This window comes from Petaurus breviceps, unplaced genomic scaffold (genome assembly GCF_028583685.1).
Source record: "Petaurus breviceps papuanus isolate PSGF00001 unplaced genomic scaffold, PetGlider_PUasm1.0 90825, whole genome shotgun sequence".
In the NCBI taxonomy this organism is placed as follows: domain Eukaryota; kingdom Metazoa; phylum Chordata; class Mammalia; order Diprotodontia; family Petauridae; genus Petaurus; species Petaurus breviceps.
The window spans coordinates 6,404,501-6,418,768 of NW_027187353.1; positions in this window are offsets into that span (position 1 = coordinate 6,404,501).

Consider the following 14,268-nt stretch of genomic DNA (forward strand, 5'->3'; position numbering starts at 1 on the left):
ATATGCCATGGTTTTGAAAAAACTTGCAAATTAGGTCTGTGAACTATTGTCAGTAATCTTTTTTTTTAATTGTAATACTAGAGAAAGACAAAAATATTGACCTAGTTTTCAGCAAAGAAAAGAGGGTGGATTACTTAAACAATATGCAAAGAACTGATGGAATCTGAAAGCAGATGAAAATTTTTAATTTTTTCATGGTTGTTCTCTTTTGGTCTGTTTCTTCTTTCACAACATGACTAATATGAAAATATGTTTTACATGATCGCACATACATAACCTATATCAAATTGCTTACTGTTTTAGGGAGGGGGGAAGTGAAGGAGAAAATGTATAACTCAGAGTTTTCAAATGAATGTTAAAATTTGTCATTACATGTAATTAGAAAAAAATAAAATACTATTGGAAAGATTAAGAAAAACAACACATCTTCTAGGTAGATCTGGGATTTAAGTCAAGGATGAGGGCTCATTCTACCTTGTGTTTACCTGAAACCTCAGAGGTCTTGGGTTCTTCCCTCTTCAGAATTTTCTAATACAATAAAACCTCAGTCATTTGTATGTGGGAAAATCGTAAAAAGAAATGTGCTAGTGATTATCTGATTTGCTTCTGGGTTTACACTTGTCTTAAACCTTAGTTACATGTGACTTGAAGGGATGGTGCTTTCTAGATTGAGTAGCAGCAATGTACTACTGCATAAGGCTAGTTCATTTCAATGCCACTACCACTTACTAAGCACCTCCTAGGAATGCATTGCATTTCTCAGGACTGGGGATACAAAAGACAAAGGTGAAATCATTAGGGAGGCTTCAGAGAGGATATGCTTGAACTCTAAAGGAGCAGAAGGATTCAGGGAGGTGAAGAGGGAGGATATTCCAGGCAAAGGCACAAAAGCAGAAAATAGACTGTCCTATATGTGAAACAGCCAGAATGTAGTATGTGAAGGGAAATAATTAAAAATAAAGTTAGAAAGATAGATTGGAGTTAGAGTGAGGGGGATTTTAAATGTCAGGCTGATTGATTTATATATATATATATATATATATATATATATATATATATATATATATGTTTAGGCAATTGGGAGCCACTGAAGGTTTTTGAGTGTGGGAATGTTATGGTCAAACCTATGCCTTGGAAAGATGATCTTGGTAGCTGTGTGCAGTACAGATTGAACAGAAGTCAATGGAACCAAATAGCAAAGGGTCATTTTTTTCTATCCTCTCATTTGGGGAGAGTCAAGGCTTATGATTTCATCAATATGGGGAATTTCCAATGTGGAGACTCCTTCCATAAATACAGATTGTTTTTCTGGGGTTCTGAAAAGTCAAGTGACTTGACATGGTCACATAGCTAGTATATATCTAATGCAGGACTTGAAGCCAGGTTTTCCTGAGTCCAATGACTGCCTCTATCTACTACATCAAATTACTTTCCACTACTCTCCCATAGCTCTGAACATGTAGTCAACATTTGATAAATGTTCCATGATTGTTTTGTTATATATGCATAACCAACTCAACTGTAAAGACAGGAAGCATGTTTGTTCTTTCTTCCCTTCCCCCCAAACTCAACAGTGCTCAATATATACTAATTCAGTTCAGACAAATTAAAGTCTTAGCTGAACCAAGTCTCCTGAGTCAGACAGACAGACAGACAGACAGAGACAGAGATAGAAACCCACAGAGAGAGGAGAGACAGAGAGTGAGAGTGGAAAAGAGGGAGGAGAGAAGGGAAGGGGAAGGCATAAGAAAGAAGGAAAGAGGAAAGTCGAGGGGAGGTGATGGGAAGGGAAAGGGAGGAGGGGAAAGAAGAGAATGAAAGGGAAGAAGAGGAGGGAGAGGAAGAGAAAAGAGAAAAAAGAAGGGGAAGAGAAAGAAGTTGTGTGTGTGTGCGCGCGTGTGCGTGTGTGTGTGCATGTGTGTGTGTATGTGTGTGTGTGTGTGTGTGTGTGTATTTTTCCTATGGTTCATCTGGCCAAGCTTGGGGAAATGGCTTGTCTCTAGTATTTTCCCGCTGCTCATTGTTTTGCAAGAATGAATTTTGACAGGAAAGCTGAAGGCTTCTGGGGAAGGGGAAAAGAGGATCACATGCTTGTCTATGTCTCCTTTTAATAAAACAGATGAAAACCAGGATGTGACTGAGAAGGAAATAACAGGGAAATAGCAGCATCTGTAAAATAGCAAACTCCTGTCACTTCTTCCTTTGACACTGGTTTCCTGTGGACCTGGCAATGTTCAAAGACGGTGTCCATCATGGAGATGACAAAAAAAGAATATTGGAGGGTAGCAGTGGGAGCTCCAAATGCCCAACCCTGCAGGTCTCCGGAGCCTGCCTCCTCTGCTCTCCTCCTCCCATCAGCCCCAGCTAATATAGAACCTAGAGTTTTATTGGACAGATCTTTCTAGTCAAGGAAGACCTTATTCTTTGTGAGGACTCCTAAGCACCAGAGCACTGCCAACAAATAGCATTTGTATTGGAGTTCTCTCAAGGCTTATCAGCGACCAAGTCCTGGTAAGGTTTCCTTCAGTGTCTCTGGTATCTGTCTTTTCTTTTCCATTTTCCCATCCTTAATCAGGTCTTTGTGACCTCATACTTGGACCAGTGCCATAAGCTCCTGGCTTATCTCTCTGCTTCCTCTCTGCTCTAATCCACCTGCAACACCACCATCAGAATTATCTTTCTAAAGTATCAATCAATCATTAAGTGCCTACTGTGTGCCAGGCATTGGGGATACAATAGCAAAAGTGGCATTCTCAAGGAAATGACATTCCAGTGGAAGAGACAGCATGTACACACACACACACACACACACACACGCACGCGCACACACACACACACACACACACCCCACCCCACACCAGAATCAGTTCAGTGAATGAGGGATGTTTAACTTGGATGAGATTTCACAGGGGACATGAGGACTGTGCTCGAGCATTAGAAGAACTGTTATGTGAATATGGAATGAAATTTGTTCTACTTGGCACCAAAGGGAAGAATGGGGAGCCAAAAGTGGATGTTGCAGAGATATTTTGACTTGAGGTAAAGAAAAACTTCCTAGATGTTCAGAAATGTAGTCAGCTGGTTCTGGAGGTATCAGGTCTCACCCTCTAAAGGACAGTGAAGGGGGATGTTGAAGAGGGAGGGAATTCTCCAACAAGTTGGAATTGGACCAGACAGCTTGCTTCCAACTCTGAAACTATGATTTGGGGACTCTGGCCCTCTGATGCCTTTACATAAAGTCCAAACAGCCCAGAATTCAAGGCCCCCCATAGCCCTTACCTATTCTGCCAACATCTCACACTATTCCCCTTCACATGACACCCTTTAATCCAGCCAGGCTGGCCTCCTCACTTCATCATGCCTTGAAAATCTAGAATTATGGAACCATAATACTATGGAAATATAATGACAGCTAGGTTTCTAGGGTGCCATGAAGGGTTTGAAAGGATCTCTCCTGTCATCAACTTAAGCCTCCATAAACTATGTTCTCCTCACTGTTAGATGCAGCTACCTAGCATCCTAGTTCCATTTAATCACTTAAGATCAATTAGATTTTACAAAGGAATATTTACTTTGGGGACAACTAGGTAGTGCAGTGGATGGATGCAGGGACTGGAGTCAGGAAGACTTATCTTCTTGAGTTAGAATCTGGCCTCAGATACTTCTTAGCTGTGTGACCCTGGGCACATCACTTCACCCTGTTTGCCTCAGTTTCCTCATACGTAAAATGATCTGGAGAAGGAAATGGCAAACCACTTCAGTATTTTTGCCAAGAAAACCCCAAATGGGGTCATGAAGAGTTGGACATGACTGAACAAAAATGATGACCAATTTACTTTGAAGAGATATCAAAAACAAAAGTGCAAACATTTCCCCCCAATGTTCCTACTATTTCCCTATCCCACCTAGGTCGCTGGTAAAACTGGGCTTTCCTCTAGCAGAGTTTCTGTATAACATCAATCCCAGCAAGAGTTCAAATCTGGGTGAGGTAGGGCTACTGGAGAATCCTCATCTTGGTTACTGCTAGGAACAAGGCCCTGAAGGTCATTCTTTGCTCCTAAGGGCATTAATGCTGAGCTGGGTGCAAAAGTGTGATTGTGGGACAGACACTGGGATACAATTCTCCCTTCAGCTAATATGAAAAAAAAAGCCAATACAGGCAAAGCACCCAGGCTTATATCATGGTGGCCTCTGTGGGGAGGGCATAAGGTCTTTCACCTTACACCATTATCTCTCTCCAAAGACCCCCTGTCCCCTTCCAGGAGCACATAGCCCAGGAAAAAATGGCCAAAGGGATCAGGTCAAGGTTGACCCAGGCCTTTTTGTATATGTTCCCAGTTTCAGCTATGCAGGCAATAGAAAAGGTTAGCAGACTGTAACCAGTTACAGAATGTTTACACATGCTAAGTCTTTCTAAGTCACTTATATTACGCATCACTATAGAACTGCAAAAAGCAGGCTCCTGGGCCTTTTTACATGGGGAATTTTCATTAGCTAATATAATGATGCACTCTACATGTGTATATGTCCTTGATTTACAGGAAACCAAATTTCCAGAGAGAAAAGGGGGAATTTCTGGGCAATGTTGGTCTCAGGGTCACCTCTCTAATAATGCCAAGTCCAAGAGTCCAAAATCTATCCTTCTATAGAGGGAAGGGGGAATTCCTGGGCAATGTGGCCAGAAGGGGATTGCATATAGGGTTCCAGAGTTAGAAGGACAAGAGACTGAACCAGTATATGGTGAACTCCCCAACTGAAGCTATGACTTCCTTGAGGAAATTCTCAGTGATAGTGAAAAAACAAACAAAAAAAAAAGATTATTTTGAAGGTTCCCACCACCAAATTCAATTTACCTTCAAATTAAACCCAGAATTTCACAGAGAATGGTGCTGGCCTGTGGATTACATACCTTTCTATGGGGTTTTATGTTGTCATGACTCTGGGGACCAGCACAAGCCTCGCATGTAGTAGGGTCAATAAATGTTAGGTCAATGTCTGTGGAAGCTTTGGGGGCTGCCCATTATACCTAGTTCCCAAAAAGGCATGGGAGGAGTTCAACAGAGCTTGTTTTAGGTAGGGAGAACCAGGAGATTTAAGGTTAGGGTTAGGAGACTGAGGGACAAAGGAAAATATCTTAGCATCTGGGGCACCTGGAACAGGGCCTTCCAATGACAGCATAATCCACAACTTGGAAGGAGGGGAAACCCTAGGACAGGGCCATTGTGAGGGGAGTCCATGTGGTTCAGTAGAAAGTATGCTTTTACTTGAAGACATAGGACCTGAGCTCAAATTCTAGCTCTAATGCTTATTATCTGTAGGTGGTGCTGTGAATAGAGCACAGCTCCTAGAGTTGGGAGGACCTAAATTTGAATCCAATCTTAGACATCTACTAGCTGTGTGGTCCTGGGGAAGTCACTTAACCCTGATTGCCTGCCTAAATAAATTAGTTATTATTACTTGTGAACCTTTGGTAATTTACTTAACACGTTGGTCCTCAATTTCCTTATTTGTGAAATGAGTGGGGAAGTGATAAACATCTATGATTCCATGATCACCATTCCTTGAGTATGGCATAGGGATGGGAACCCATCTTCTGCTAAAGGCATTTCCTAGAATTTTTCCCACTGCTAGTAACTTCCTTCTGAGAAGTCTTCCCATTTACCCTGCATACATCTCATATATACATAGTTGTTTGCATGTTATTACCTCTATTAGACTGTAAGCTCTTTGAGGGCAGGGAATGTTTTTGCCCCTTTTGTATCCCCAAGGCTTGGCACAGAGCCTGGAATATAGTAGGTGATTAATAAATGCATGATAATTAATTGATTGATGACAATGATAATTTTAAAGTTTGGAGTTATAGGACCACATAGTTTACCTTCCTCATTTTACAAACAAGGGAACTGATACAAAGTCAGTTACTCAAAGTCAGACAGGTGAGAGTCAAATTCAAGTCTTCATTCTTCAAACCCAGCTGTGTGCTACCTCCCCAGGTCAGCAGACTAGACTCTGAGCTCCAGTTCCTTAGATGCATGACCCCCAGAAAATCTAATCATTTCTGAATCTAAGCTTCCTCTTCTGAAAAGCAGGGATGACACATTATCAGAGTTTTGTGGGAAACGATTTTATAAACCATTAAGCGCTGCAGAAAGGTGAGGTTGTTATTGAGTGTAGCCTTAAGACGTCTATGATGAATAAATTCCCTGGGCCTGAGTTTTAATAGATTTTTACTGAGGACGTGCTTGCTGGGTGACTGCGGGCTCCAGAGGTCCAGTCTCTCTCCCGCAGTGCTCAGAACAGAAGAGAAAAAGCATCCCCAATTCTGGAGGGCTACCAGAAAAGAAGCTGTGGCCGTTCCTGGCAGAACCCCGAGCGGCCAGCAGAGGGCAGCGGCGCATAACCAGCCCGTGCCCGATTCTCACATGGGCAAATCTAACCGCAAACCCACTGATGCCTGTGTTCAGCCGTGCAAAGCCCAAGCCAGCTCAGCCTGGGTATTCCTTGGCCCTGGGGCAGGTCTGCCCTATTAGCATGGCTTTGTATGGCTGGGTTTCGGGGATAGTCACTGTCTAGTGGAGTAAGGGGGGGGGTAACCGGGTCTCCCCAAGATATTAGCATTCGTGTTTGTGTCTGATTACTCCTTTGTCTGTATGCCAAAGTGACATTCATTTGTCTTTCATTTCACCTTCTTTCTAATGAGAAAATACTATTGGCCCCGGTTTTCAGAAGGCAAAGTGGAAGGCATAGAAGGGAGCTGGGGGTCTTGCTGATGACAAAGTGAGTCCTTAATGCAGGAACATAGGAAGTTCAGGGAAACCCAAAGTTGGTAGATGACTTTTGTCTTGAATATAAGGGCCAAACCCAAGCCTGGTCCCAGGAGGGGGAGAATCAATTAACAAGCATTTATTAAGCACCTACTATGTGCCAAGATTTTAGTATCTATTTTTACAGCTTTTCCATCTGTAGTACAAAGATTGCGAGCTCCAGTGACATTAATTAGTAGCATTAATTTGTCTCTGTGAAGTCTGTCATGTTGTGTCCTGTCCTCCCTTCCAATTCCATCCCCCCCTTTTTAATTTCCTTTCATAGGCTTCTCCCTTTGGTACCTAATTCCCTCAGGTGGACCTCGCTTCCCATGCAGTGAGGTAAATTCTGATAGACTTATTCCTTCTGAAGTGGGAGGGACTGAACATTGGCCTCCCCTAGAATGGGGAAGGGAATTCTAGCATAAGAAAGGAGCCTAACCAAGAAATTCTGCAATCAAAAGGAGGAAGCATTAAGGGGGGGAATTCAGGCACTGTAGTAGATTGACATGGAAGTTTTTTGGAGGTGGAGGGAGGCCTTGTTTTTCCTTATATCATAACAATATGGTATAGCTTAAAGAATGCTGGATTGGGAGTTGGAGGACCTGAGTTCAAATCTTAAATTTACTTCTTATTAGTAGTATGAATGAGGGCAAGTCACTTAACCTGTCTAGGTCTCCATTTCCTCATCTATAAAATGAGGGTATGGAAATAGATGAGCTCTGTGCTTACTTCTGGCTCTAAATTCACGATTCTATTAACATCTCCACCCACAGAAAAGGCCAGTTCTGCCAATGCCCAGCCTGGCAAGCATACCCTCCTGCTTGGAGCTAGGTTTTTCTTTTCCCCATTTTAAATCTCTTTTTGCTGTGACTGATTTGAAAGGTCCTCTCTGTGACCCTTATCAACCAAAGCGTCTGCTGCTTCCTGGGGGCCAGACAACCAGAGAACCCCATCTTTATGGGGGTGGCTCTTGCTCTTCAAGGCTAAAGGACTGTTGGTCCCAGGGCTTCTTCCAGCATTTGGGATCATAGGACTCACATCATGCAGTTTAATCTCCCCATTCTACAGATAAAGAAACATGTCAATACATAGGCACACATACACAAAATACACATATATGCATGTCCTGCACCCCAAATCCCTTCCAACATGCACATATAATTGGCAGGCACAGTACACACTTCCTTGCCACTCTTTCCATCATGGTCACCCCTCCCCCACTTCACACTCCTTCTGTCTCCTGATCACAAACTAGCTAAGAGAAGTGTACATGTTGTACAAGCCTAAAAGTGTCATGGCCTCCTGGGGAGAAAACAATTTAAATCTTGAAAACTCAAGGAAGTCTTCCTACTGCTGAAATACTATACAGAAGCAATATGTAGTACTTACAAGTCAGCATGGAGCCGTGGGAAGAGAACTGGACTTAAGGTCAGAGGATCTGGGCTCAAATCCTACATCTGTCCCTGGCTACTTTTGTGACCTTGTCTGTGGGTCTTTCTTTTAAAATGAGAAGAGTGGAATTAATGATCTCTGAGGTCCCTCCCAGCTCTAAAGCCATGATGGCATGAGATCCAGATATTTGGAGGTTGGTTCACCAATCCAGATGTTCTTCCCTGAGAGGTGACTTCCCTTAGAACCTAGCAATGGTGTGGATACCCCAGGCAGTGCCACTGAAAAGGGCAGAAGGCTGAGGACTGTGGGGGGGAGGGGAAGAAAGGCTAAAGAAGATGAAAAACTTGTATCACTAGATATATGCCAGCTGTCATCATCATCCTCATGGTCAATGGCTGGCCAGGGTTAAGACCAGGCCCATCACTGTCATCTGCCCATTTGTGTTAGTTGTTATCTCTGGGACTATGGAAAGCCCTTTCCCCTCATCTCCATCTATTTAATCTCATTCTCCATGGCACAGGTAAATATTACCTCTCCCCATGAAAATGAAAATTTCCCAAACTCTTCTAACCCCCAGAACTATTTTCCTTCCTGATTGTTAGCCAGTGTTAGTAACTCGTTATAACCAATCCAGCATTTGGTTCTTTCTATTGCTTTCTTTCCTATTGCTCCCTATGGGTAAGTAATATTCTTTGACCAAACTTGGAGTTTCTTGAGGCCTGGGAAAATGTCTTCTTTTCTTGTCTCTGTTGAAGCAGGGAAGAGCATAGGGCTGGACACAGAGGAGAGAGAGCGGGATCTGACTCTGGAGCCTTAAGACCTAGGTTCTAACCTTGCCTCTGCTTCCTGCTACCTATGTGACCTTGGACAACTCTCTAGGCTTCAATTTCTTCATCTATAGAATAAGAGGGTGGAACAAATCAACTTCTGTTGTCCTTTAGAGTTCCCAACTCTTCTAAAGGAGACTAAGTAAAAGTTTTTGAAACTAAATCACATTTATGGAAGGAATTATTAAATTCTATCTTAAAGATGAAATGTCTAGAGAGAAAAGAGATAGGAGGGTGTAGCAGCAACCACACTGGCATACCCAGGATGGCTGCTAGCACAGATTCTTAGATCTGCTTTACTAGGAAAGATAGCTATTTAAGGGGTCAGCAATCTTTTTAAATTACATTCACTAGTTCAGGGGAAAAGCCAGCACCCTGAACTTCAGAGAAAATACAAGCAGAGAAATAAAGACCAACAGACAGGGCTCTGACTGCCTGAGTCAAAGCAATATCATTATACACTTAACATACATCCCTAGATCAAGAGAACCTTTACATCTGAGCATTTGGGGAGCTCTGAATATATGGTCACTCAGAATCTGTAAGAGGGAATCACAAGATCCTTCTCATAAGTGAGCCCCCACAGCAAAATACCAACTCAGAGTCTATATACACTTCTCAGAACCAGAAGGCATCACAACCCTTCTGAGTGCCTAATTAGAAATTAGCAAAAGGTGTGAAAGCATTCCTACAAGCAAACCTCCCCTAAGCAAGCTTCCCTTAATGGACTCCATGTGAGGCCTCTTAATGGGCAGGGAAGATCTTAGATCCCCTTAACATTACAGAGGGGAACTTCAGATATAATGATAATATTAATGATATTATGAATTAATCACCATTTAATTAATTGTTATCTAATTGATTAATATTAATTGACATTCATGATAAAAATAAAATGGTAACTGACATTTCTATATCATTTTAAAGTTTACAAGGTACTCTATATATATTAGAGGCTATGACTGGAAGGATCCAAGCCATTTGGGACCAACAGTCCTCCATCTTCATTTCATCCTGTCCATTTTCTCCATTTTATGCCCTGTCACCATAAGCAAACTCTTAGCAATGCTAATTAACTGATGGTTGAGTTCTTCTTCCATTAGAGACTGTCAAGAAAAAGAGAGACTATTACCTCTTAAGTATTGGAGATGGGATTACTTTCTCTGAACATTGTAATCAAACCACCATTACCCCTGCACTGGAAAGACTACTCTGTTCTTTCATTTACCAATTTTGTGACTTCCCAGACAGCGGTAATTCCTTTCCTTGGCCACCACTCCCTTATATGTATTGCTCTGTCATTAGAATGTAAGCTCCTTGAGGATATGGGGTCATATCATTTTTATATTTGTATCCCTAAGCATTTAGCAGAGTACTTGACACAAAGTAAATGCCTGATGAATATTTTCTCTCTTTCATTCATTTCTTTCATTCGATTTCACAACAATCCTGTGAAATGGATATTATGAGTATGAGGAAGGTGAGACTAAGTGATAAGTGTCAGAGGCAGGATTCAAACTCAGCACTTCCTGATGCCAAATCCAGCAATCTATCAAGGCAGGCTGCCTCTTTCAATAAACAAACAAACAAATGAATTTGGATGGTGATGCATCAGTGGAGGGGAACTATTTACTCTTCCTTCTGCTTTTCTTGCCAGTGTACATAAGGAAGAATGGTACTCTTTCTTTCTTTCTTTCTTTCTTTCTTTCTTTCTTTCTTTCTTTCTTTCTTTCTTTCTTTCTTTCTTTCTTTCTTTCTTTCTTTCTTTCTTTCTTTCTTCCCTCCCTCCCTCCCTCCCTCCCTCCCTCCCTCCCTCTCTCTCTCTCTTTCTTTCTTTCTTTCTTTCTTCCTTTCTTTCTTCCTTCCTTCCTTTTGTAATCGAGGTTAAATGACTTGCCCAGGGTCACAGAACTACCATGTGTCTGAAGGCAAATTTGAACTCAGATCCTCCTGACTCCATGGTTGATGCTCCATCCATTGTGCTACCTAGCTGCTCTGCTCCTGGCTGTTTTTTTTCCAATGGAATTGGAAAGAGGTTAGAGTCACAAGCCCCTAGAACTCTCCCAGATTTGAGAGGTGGGAGAAAAAACAAAATTCTAGATTTAGCAAGTAACTTAGTCCTTGTCAAGAATCCCCAAACTGAAATAATAAGGAAGGAAGAAAAGGAAAACATTTTTTAAACACCTACTATGTGCCAGGCTAAGAAAGAAGAGTTAAGGGTACTGTAATACAATGCCAAGGAAAGGCAACTTCCCAGGTTCAAAATACCAGCATAGGTGCTCTCTATTTTATTCAGTGACAAACCAAGAACAGAGAAGATCAAAACATGATATCATTCGAAATACAGCATTTACTAAATGTGATTAAATAATCTCCAAGTACTACCCCACCCCAGGACCTTCCAATCATTCAATCAATTACAAAGTCTCAGTTCTAAATACTTCTCCACCCCTAGGCTATACCTTAATTAAGTCCACCACAAAGCCCCTCTTCTCAAATGGAGATTAGTTTCCAAACATAAGGTCAAAAGTTCCCCACCCCTGGATCACAATTGAATCTACCCCAGAGTTACATCAAGTTTAAACACAGCACTTAATACCCAAATGGAGGTCTTTTCTTCATCTTGACACGAGGCAAGTTCTCAGCAATCTTAGTTCCTGGGGAGACAAGGCTTAGCAAGGCCATAAGATACATTGCCAGTCCCTTCATGAATTCATCCTCTGTCTGTAGAACAGTCCTAGAACCCCTGAACACATTAGCAAAGCCCTCTCCCAGGATTTCTGTAAACATACAACAAGAAAATCCTTCTTTAGGGCTTCTGAACCAACAGAAAGGCTCCCAGACCCCTGCAACAACAGCACTGTCCTTCACCAGTGGACAATATTCATTCTGTCTGCAGGACAGTCTCCAGACCCCTGCAACAACAGCACTGTCCCTCACCAGTGGACAGTATTCACTCTCTGTCTGCAGGACAGTCTCAGGGCTTCTTAGCGAACAGCCAGGTTCCAGGACTTCTTCAACAAAAGGACTGTCTTTCACCAGTGGACAAATCTGGCAAAACAACATCAAAACAGACAGACAAAGTACCAGCAAAACAGCCATGTCTCCTCAGTCCTTGGCAGCTCAGGGGGCAGGTCTCAAAAGTCCAGGGCAATTCAAAGCGGCCACCAGCAATTCTCTTAGTCTCTCTCCCTCCACGAGGTGCTGCTTCCAAAAAGATCTTCCGCCTCTCTCCAGTGTCTCTCCAAATCTACATCACCAGCTCCTCCCAGTTCAGGACTTTCTTTTCACATCAAAAAGTCCATCCCACAGGTGGGATTAACAAGCTCTGGGTTTTAACACAATCAGTTTGAAAACCAAGCCAATACAGGGGAATCTTTAATTGCCATTACTATCACAGGTACCCAACAAATTGCAGCTAATGGTGGAGGTGATAGTGACAGAAGTAGTCACAGAATTGCAGAATCAAAGGACCTCAGAATTGAAAAGGACCTCTGGACCCACCCAATCCAACAATCAACCCCAAAGGAATCCTGTCTCCAACATACTTGACAGGTGGTAATTAATCTTTTTCTTAAAGATCTCTAATGAAAGAGAGTCCACCAGTCAGTCAGCTAATATTTATTGAAAGGCTATTATGTGCTAGGCACTGTGCTAAGTGCTGGGTACCTAAGGCAACCCATTCCACTCTGAGATAGCTCCAAGTCATTGAAAGGGTTTGTTTTCCCCTGATCAAGTTCAAATCTTCTTGGTAACTTCTACCCATTCCTTTTGATTCTGACCTCTAACACAACACAACACAAATCAAATCAAATCTAATACAATTTCCACATGACAGTCTTCTGAATACTTGGACATGTCTACCCTAAGTCTTCTCTTCTCCAGGTTAAACTTTTCCTGTTTCCTCAATAGTTCCACATATGCAATGATTTAAAGGCCATCCTCCATCTTAGTCCTCTTCTGGTTACTCTCCAGCTTGTCCATATTTTGATGCTTTAATAGATCTGGGAAGTCATCATTGTGGTATTCCTTCCAATGGTGCAGATTGTGACCATTCTATCCCCTCTCTCATCCTGTTTAACTCTTGCCCACATCTTCCTATACATTCTCCACAGTGAGGGGAGGAGGGCACCCAACCTGCAGTTCGTCCTCTAGTTATTTTGGCATCATGTGGTTACCAGTGGAGTTTATGGGCTGTTCCTCAGTGACCAATCTCCCTAAAATGTGGTGCCCAGAACTAAACACAATACTATAACTGCTGTCTGATCAGTGAAAAGTACTGTGGGACCCTCACCATCCTATTCCTTAATACTGGATTTCTGTGAAAGAACCCTAAGAATAAATTGGGTTATTTGGCTTCCATGTTACACTGTTGATTCATTTTGAATCCTCACTCCATTAAAACCATCAATATTTTGGATTAACTATTGCCTATACCTTTCTCCTGCCTCCCCCACTTTGCACTTTACATTTATCCCTATTAACTGTAATCTTATTAGATTTAGCTTCATGTTCTATCCTGGAAAGAAATTTTTGGATCCTGACTCTGTCATCCAACATGTTAGCTATCCTACCTAGCTTTGTGTCATCTGCAACCTAATTGCCATCAATGACAGTTATTGCTATAAATATCAAACCATCCAGAGCCAAGCACAGACCACTGGGAGGCTGTACTGGAGACCCCCTTTCAAGATGACATCAAACCGTTAATGGTTGGGGTGAGGATAATAATATTAATGATAACTAACATTTATGTAATATTTTATAGTTTATGAAGTGCTTTAAGTCAAGTCAACAATTTTTTTAAGCACCTACTTTGTGCTAGTCACTATACTAAGTATTTTACATACATAATCTCTTTGGAGATGCTGCTCATGGTGATGGTCATTGATAGATTACAAATTACAGATCTGAAACTGGAAAGGACCTTCAAGGTCACTTTGAGATCAATCCTCTCATTTTACAGAGGAGGAAATTTAGAGTCAGAGAAATGAATGAGGTGCCCAAGGTTACACAAGTGTAATGGTAATGTAATTTGAATTTGAAGATCCCTTTGTATTGCAAAGGTAACAGGAACTTAGCACTTGGTAATTAATCAAGCCTCTGTTAAAGAAACAGAAGGTATGAACCCCTGTTGCTGACATAACAGGAAGGGGTTGAAACAGGAAATGACTGAAACAGGAAGGACCTAATGCCGTGTGTGTGTGTGTGTGTGTGTGTGTGTGTGTGTGTGTGTGTGTGTG